At 51.2% G+C, this 8,434-nt stretch overlaps 1 long non-coding RNA gene across 1 annotated transcript in view; it reads right to left on the reverse strand.

Annotated features, from left to right (window-relative positions):
- Window positions 1–8,148, reverse strand: part of LOC109294659 — a 20,765-nt gene extending 12,617 nt beyond the window's left edge. Inside the window, exon 1 of the long non-coding RNA XR_002096599.1 lies at window positions 7,764–8,148. This is a non-coding gene — a long non-coding RNA (uncharacterized LOC109294659). The remainder of the gene's footprint in view (window positions 1–7,763) is intronic.
- Window positions 8,149–8,434: the final 286 nt, after the last annotated feature.

Here is an 8,434-nt window from a genome sequence, read left to right on the forward strand (position 1 = left end):
GTATGTGGAGTGTGGGGGAGGGGGTTTTGGGGATTTGTGGGGGCTGGATAGGCGTGAGAGTCTGCGTGGTGGGTAGGTATGGGTTTTGTGGGGTGTTGTGAGTATGTGGGGGGAGGGTGGCTGCGGAGGGTTGTAGCTTGGGTGGAGGGGGAGAGTATGCCCACAGCCTGCCCAATCCCGTGGCAGGCAGAGCCACCACCATCACTCTTGCAAGCCCAGGCTTCACACTTCTGCCACTCCTGGCCCTGGCATGGGTCCCATGCTCTTGCTCACTGGCACTTGCCCCCCCCATCTGCCACTCCTGTCCTTCTCCTGCCACTTCCCTGCCCCCTGCCCCAGTCCCAGACCTGCAAGTGGGAACTACATGGTGCCAGAGAGTGGCAGGCGGGGGGGAGCAGGGAAATGGCTGCAGCAGAAGGGGGAGAAGAAGCAGAAAGTGGGTGCATGGAGCACAGCCAGGCAGAAGTACAGGGCCCACACCAGTGTACTAGACCAGTGCTAGCAGGGCCCAGAACAGGATGGCAGAAGCACAGGGTCCAGGCTTCCAGGGGCTGTATGGAGCCAGGCTGTGCTGCTCAAGCAAGGCAAGGAGGGAGCCAGCCTGGTTCCATAGAGCGCCTGGCAGCCTGGCCCCACACTTCTGCCACCCCACTCTGGGCCCCACTGGTGCTGGCCCCATAGCACTGGTGCAGGTCCCGCGCTCTTACCTAGCTGTCTCTGAACTCTGCATACCCACTCACTGTCCCTTCCCCCTGCCTGCTGCAGCCATTTCCCCGCTTGCTCCCTGCCTACCTGCTGGCCAGCCTGGATCACCTGTGGTTCCCAGCTGCAGTGCTGGGACCGCATTAGCCAAGCCAGCTGGCCCTGAGGAGTGGGGCAATCACCCACGGTCCTCCCTCCACCCCCTCCTTCTTATCTGTATTTTCCTCATTGCAGGGAGGCAGGAGCAGTCCCAGGCCAGAAGCCTCCAGAAGCCCCTACTAGGCAGAGGCTTCTGGATGGGGCCAAGCTGGACTTGATGCTCCAGCTGTTTAGTTCTGCCACCGGCTCCCTCTGGGTCCTACAGCCCCTGACTTTGACAGGCAGCCGGCACAGATAAATATTACATTTCTAAAAATTTTAGGCACCCCATGGGCCAGATAGAATGGCTTGGTGGACCAGATCTAGCCCACAGGCCATATTTTGCCCACCCCTCCTCTAGTAGATGCCTCAAAATAAGTGCCTGCTGCTACGATCAGCTCATTATATTAGCTTGAGTGATAGAACTTCATGCATCCAAGGAAGGTTCTATCCTTCCAGTGACAATTTATAGTAAAAGTTGTTAAAAGAAACATATTAGAAATTGTTGTTTTCCCAGGTTCTCCAGCTCACATATCAACAAAGACAAGTGAGGTCACTGTATAGTATTTCCCCAAGTGCTGACAAAACAGCCATGGAAAGCATTGCTGACTATCTACTTAAGGGTCTTTATACAATCTGCCCATAAAGGATCGAGACAAGGGCATTATAAGACAAGGGCGAAGGTACACTCAAAACCTAATTGTCCATTGGGCTAGTGCTATTAAGCAAGGACAGTTTCTATACACAACTACATGTAAAGGATTGATGTGGATCACATTCAACTATCTGTAACTCACCAATCTGGACAAGCAAGTAGGTACCCAATCATAGCTGGACTCACCAGGGCCACCTTCAAAATGAGTGTAGAGCAAGACTTCAAACTTGCTAGGTTTGAATTTCATTTTCTCTGTATTGAACTTCACTCTACCTTCTATATTTCAGCATTCCAATCTATCAGGATCATATTAGAGGGTTCTAAAAGGATTTTACAGGTTTCTTTGGTCTAGCAAACTCCTTTAACCTTCTTTCATAAGATAGGTTCTCCATTCCCTTGATCATCCTGGCACCTATTCCAGTTAAAATAATCTTTTTTGGAACACAGGTGACCAGAACCATATGAAGTATTCTGACTAGGGCCTTCCCAGTGTCTTCTTCTGTATATTAATACTTCCCTGTTGCTCCTAAAAATATACCACCTTTTACACTATAAAATTGCACTTGCCTTTTTCACAGTTGCATCACACTAGCAGCTCATGGTCATCCTATAATCAATCAGTCCCTGGATCAAGCTAGAGATTCTCAAAGGTATGGTTCTACACAAGTTTTTTTCCTCAGCCAAACATAACAATAGCAGTTAATAAGCAGTAACACAATAAAGTGTCTGCATGCATTTTTGCTTCAGGCATCTCTTGTACTGTTTTGGATTCTCCATAATGTCCAGTATCAGAGCATGGCCCATCATCCATAAATTTCAATCTGGCCAACAGGTGACATCCTGTTATCTCTTGGTTATCCAAGTGACCATTATTTTGGTAATCTACAGGGCATTTATATGCCAAGAGGAATTTTATTCCTAATCATTTTATTAGCTAAAAAAATCACCTATATTTTTCACCTTTTTTATTCTGTGTGTTTAAAGACATGCCATTTTTACATGAACTGCTGTACTCCTGTCAGGGGTGGAATGTCAGGCACAGCTGGGGAGGCCCCTGGAGGCTGGGCTGCTCCTTCCCCCTGTGTGGTGGTCTTGGAGGAGTCTTCCATGTTAGAGGGCTTCAGCTGTGCCTGGGCCTCCCTGTTGCCTTTACACCTGGAGGGGACCTGCACCCACTCAGCCATGGGGGGTGGTGGTCCTCAGGTGGACAGGCTCCAGCAAGAAAAGGTGCGGGTTGGGAGGGGGCAGCCACGATGGGGGGGTATGACTAGGGGCAGGGGGGCCCTGCTCCGTATCTCCCCTGGGGTACTGGTGCCCTCCCTGGTACTCTGCTAGACTTGCTTGGGGGTGGCGTCTCTTTAGCTCATGGGTGGGCTCATTCTTGTGGCAGAGGTGCCAGGAGGGCCTGAGGGGGGTGGGCGCCAGTGGTAGGGGCACCCCTTTTTCCAGTGGGACCTGCAGATGCCCTCTCTGCCTGGCCCCTGGAGCACTCATGATGCAGGTGCCCCAGGGCACAGCACCAGAAGCACCACAGGTCCCCCTGTGTATAGAAAATCCTCATGAGGGCCCCCTGATAAGGAATTGCCATACTGCTCTCTCTCAGGAGAGAGGAACATTACATGCTGCACCACCTGACACCACACCTGCACTGAATTACTTCCTAATTGACTGACTGCTCCTGTCCTCCCCCACAGCTACCTCACTGCAGCTGATCCTGAGTGACTGGCTGGAGGCCTGAAGGGCTTCTGGACAGATCTTCCACAAACAAAGCCCCTCCACTGCTCCAGCCATCTTTTACACCTGCCTCAGAAGCCTTCCCTGTGTGTTTTTTGCCTTTGTCTTGTAAGTCCTGTGGTCCAGTCCCCCTGACCTGGTGTTTGTTGTGTGGCTGAGTAAGCCAGCTCGAGTTTCCCCAGCCCTTGTGTATGTGTTTTCTCCCCCCCACATTCTCAAAGCATAGGCCTCCCGATTTTTTTTTACTGTGGGGCTGTGGCTCAGTGAGCTTCAGCCTCCTTCCTCCTTATCCCCCTTCTGCCCCACAACCCCAGCCTATCCCTTCTAGATTCACCAGGCCCACGGGATATTTTGTTTTTCTTTATTGTCTTCCCTGCCTTCATGTGAAACAATGGCAGGGCAGGAACCTTCTGGGGTGGCAGATGCCCCCACAGAGCTTTCTGCAGCCCCCACTATGGATGTGGATCTGAGCCAAGCCCGCAAGGGGATGCATGCCCCTGCAGCCTCCACCCTGGAGACAGAATCCAACCACCCTTCTCTTGGGATGGAGAAGCCTGCAACCTCTGCTGCAGGGGCAGGTGGGACTCTGGTAGGGAGCCAACAGGACCAGGGGATCTCCCCTGGCCAGCCTTCCCCTCCCCCCAGAGGGGTTCCCGACTTCCCTCTCCCATCATTGGTGACCAAGGGCAAGGGCAGTGGGAAGGGCTCCTCTTCAGCTTCCTCCACAGCTGGGGGTGGCAAGGGCAAGGGCCCTACCCTGAAACTTAAACCACCAGTGTCTGAGGGGACCAGGTGCACTACACCAGCCAGCAAATGCATTCAGTTTGTCCCTGTCCCTAGGTCAGGCCCCACCAACATGGCCCTTGGTGGGGGGGGAACTGTAGCTATGCACAGGTGGCTGTGGGGAGACCCAAAGCCAGGGGGCTTGGAGCCTCCACCACTGGCCCTTCCAGATCAAACAGTGGGTGCCCCTTTCTCACTCACCTGCAGGCATGGGGTGAAAGGCCAACTACCCAAGTGAGAGAACCTGCACTTTGAGACCTGAGTGCAGGCCCTGGCTTAGGTAGTGAGGGCCTCCCAAGATCATGGTGGCCTCCTATTTTCATGGCAAGGGGATTTTTTCCCTTGCCTTGGAGGCCGCTGCACAAAAGGTGGTGGAGAGGGAGCTCGTGGTGGAGGGCGAGTACGTCCCCCTTGAGGTTCTAGAAGAGCTGGAGACCAGGGTGGTCCTCAGCGATGTCTCTCCCTATATCTCCAATTGGGACCTGCTCCCCCAGCTCCAAACCCTGGGGAGAGTTATCTCCCCGGTGGTGGCCCTCTCACTGGGGTGCCAAGACCCTGGCCTCTGCCATTTGCGCTCTTTCTGTCACCAGGTCATGATCCAGCTGGCGGCGGGAGCACAGCTGGAGGCTGAGGAGGGGCAGCAACAGCACCAGCAGCAGCCAAGGCAGGAAGGGGTGCAGCCAGTTTTCTCCAAAAGCTCTGAGACCAAGCCAGCAGCTAATAGTAGCCAGAGGCAGGAAAGGGCCTGGCCATCTTCTCCCCTAAAACTCCTGAGAACAAACTTGCAGCAACCAGCCACAGCAGCAGTCCCTGGGACAGGAAGGGGCATGGCCAACTTCATCCCAGAGGCTCCTCCCCCAGAAGCTCCTGAGGGCAAGTATCTTTGAGCTGCTGGCCAGGGTAGGTTTTTATATGGCTGCAGATCCAGTAGGAGCCAGGCAGTGTTATTTTCTCCAAGTGGCACAATTTGCTCTACAAGAAAGTGCATGTCCGGGTACACATGCTGAGGCAAAGAGCCCCGGCTCAAATTTGCACCCTTTCTATTTAAGCTGCTACAGGCGCACATGTTTGCATGTGTGGACACGCCCCAGAAGTCCTTCTTCAGATACAAACCTGAATGCAAATGTGCTTGCAGGTATACATGTTTAGACATCTACTAATGCTGCCTATACCTTTTAAACTTCCTCCTTCCTGCCTTCACAAAGGAGCTGGAATCCTGAGCCAGGGTTAGCATGCAGTTGCATATTTGGAAACCTGAGCCCTAATGCTATTGTAATTAGGGACCTACTGAATTTGGAATTGTGCAGTTCTCACAGAAAATGCAAAACTGGGTGGGCTTTGTGAAAAACAGTGGGCTTGCTGCAACCCCCCCCTAAAAAACAAAAAAACCAAAACACATAAAATTTAATGTCAAGCACAAAAAAAAGGTGGGAAGTCCTGCAGTCTTGGACCACAGGGGGAAGAGGGAACTCCTTTTTAAAATGTAAAGCGGGACACATGCTCGTCTCCCCTCCTGTCCTGCCTCTGCCGGCAGCACAGCTGGAACAGAGCCAAGTGAAATAGGGGCAGATGTGGGCTGCCCACTGCAGGCATGGGGCTCCTTGCCCTGCTGCCTTTCCCCTGGGAGCCCCACGCCAGTTGCATACCCCTGCCTATCCAGTAGCAGTGAGGGGCACAGCTCCATGCCACCCCTGCTGCTGCTGGGCAGGCAAGGGGTGAGTCTCCATGGTGGTGTGGGGCACCCAGGAAAAGGGCAGCAGTATGCCCCCTAGACAAGCCACCCATGGCCCTGTCCCACTCCTGGCTCCAGCTCCCAGGCTCTGTGCACCATCCTGGCTGGGCAAGCCCCCAGCCTGTGCCTCACTCCCTCCCTCACCATGCAGGCTGCAACCTGCCCCCCCACCCTCCACCCCCAACTTTTCCCACCTTCCTCCTAGAGTGACCAGCCATCCCTAATTGGATGGGAAAGTCCCAGAATAGGAGCCTCAAGTCCTATTTTCATGGAGGCTTGCAGCAGGGGGCAGGGAAGCTGCAGGCAGCTTGCATTGGCATCCTGGGACATCTCTGGCAGGCAACCAAAAGGCTGAACCTAGGTTTGCAGAGCCCCAGCCTGGTTCACTGTGCACATGCACCTGCTGCTGACAAGGAGCCAGGCCAGGGCTCCACAGACCCTACTGCAGTCTCTCAGCTGCCTGCCACAGCTAGCCCAGGATCCCAGTGCAGCCTCCCTGCCTGGGGATGGCCCAAAACTTAATTACACTGATTAAACCAAGGGAAGCCATTAATCCATACTGAATAATGCATGAGTGAATGACTTTCCTGGGATTAATCAGGGTAATTAAACCTCAATTTTGGACCATCTGGTAATCTGCAGGGCAGGGTGGGATTCCCCAGGTCCCTTGGCCAACCAGAGTTGTGTGGGGAGGCAACCATGCTTAGCCCATAAAAGTGGTGGCCTGCCCCAGGATTTGTCTGTGAAACTGGCCAGTCACCTCCTTGAGTTCAGTATAGATTATAAATCTATTATTTTGTGTGTGTAAATGATAGTGTTCCAGTCACATAACCATGACTAGAGATGTTAGAAACTAGCTCCTGTTTCAGCCACTGTAGCTGAGTGCTTAGGCCAAGGGTGCTGAACATCCAGTCTGTGGGCCAGATCCAGCGCTGCCCTTCCCTCCTCCATCCCCCCTCCAGTGCTATGTCATGCAGCTAACAGGGCTTTCCACAGGTCTGTGATGCACCCTACAGGGTATAGCTTTGTGATAGGGTGTCAGCATGGCATGATGGTCCTGGGCCTGATCCTGGCATGGAGAGCTGGATGAAGGTGGTGCAGGGCCCTGGGGCCCAATCCTGGCACACGGGTGGTACAGGATCAGTTCTGGTGTGCAACAGCCAACTGATGCCATGCAGGACCCAGTGCAGGTGTCTGGATCTAGCCTACAGGGTCTGATCCTACCTGGGGACCAGCCCTGTGCCACTCATCTAGCCCGCTGGGTCAAAAGTTTGAGCACCAATTGTTTAGGCTACTTGTTCAAGAAATAGATCTGGTTTCTACATCCCCCTGTCACCCACAGGGGATTTAAATATGTATGTCTGACTTCTCAGCACAGTATTCTAACCACCAGGTAGCAGGCTATGCATTAGCCAGGCCCCTCTCCAGTACTCCTTTGGAAGCTGGTCCCCTGCACCACCAAGAGAGGGAGATGTATTTGGCCAGGAAGAAGCAAGTAAGTTTGACTGTTCTACTGTTCCCTGTAGAAGCCTGTGTTCTAGCCAGAGGCCAGACCCCCAGTGAGGAAAAAACGTCCCTGCTACACTCCATCCATTTTACTTGATGAGTGCTAAATGCAAGGTGCAATGGCACTGCTAAAAAAAAAGCATGGAGAAGGAACTGAATAATGACTAACTAGTGGCATGATGCTTTAGGCACTATTTTAGAAAGTGAAAGTAAAGCAGTGATATACCAGCTGTGTTTTAGAATTCACAGACCCAATCTGCGATTATTGCTGCTTATACAAATGATCACAGGGAGGGTTCTAAACAGAACTCCTCCTCTCTACAAGTTAACATACCTTTTTATAGCTCAAACTGTGAAAACAAACACATGATTAAAACAAAGCAACCTTGAGTGTCAAGGAAAAGGTAGATTATTCGGTTACACATAACAGTTGCTTGCTCAGCAACACATTTTGTTTTGAGAACTGTTATCACTTTGTTGATTTTAGGAAAGAAACATTTGTTTCCAAAGAACTTTAAAAGACATAATAAAGCAGAAGGGTTTTTCTTATCTTAGAATATTCTTAAACATACAGCATCAGCATCTTTTTCAATTTCTTTTCTTCACTCTCTTTTCTTTAGTCAAGTTGGAGGCCTGGATAAATTTATTTCAACATTCCCCACTTTTGGGCCTCTTAGGCTCAACATACTAGATATTTATAGCCATTAATCTTTTGCCTTCTAACTCCTCTTCTTCTTTAACATTAGCTATTTCAACATACATGTTATACACTTCTTTTCTTTGCATAGAGGTTGACAAGCTATCTTGCATTCAAAGGTACTGGTATTATAGGTATCCCTCCAGTGGAATGGAGAGGGACATGGCTACATATCCAGCAATGAGAAATATTTAAATCTATTGCATATTGGTACAATACTTGAAGAAAAACTTTTTTATGAACCTGCCAGGGAGGGAGTTAACCTGTTTTGAAGCATAGTCTGATTTATAAAGTTCTTTTTATCTGGTGGGTCTTTAAGTTCATATAAGGTGATCCAACTGGAAAAAACTGAGAATCACCCAAGTCATGACTAACCAACCCCACTTTGGGAACCAGGAACTAGGTAGAGGCCTTTTTCCTGTCCCGAAGAGCATAGTGGAGTCGCTGGGGCACATCCTCTTCTCTCTGTAGTGGGAAATCCTCTTCG

Source organism: Gavialis gangeticus, unplaced genomic scaffold (genome assembly GCF_001723915.1).
Source record: "Gavialis gangeticus isolate Ggan-Ray unplaced genomic scaffold, GavGan_comp1, whole genome shotgun sequence".
Taxonomy (NCBI): Eukaryota; Metazoa; Chordata; order Crocodylia; family Gavialidae; genus Gavialis; species Gavialis gangeticus.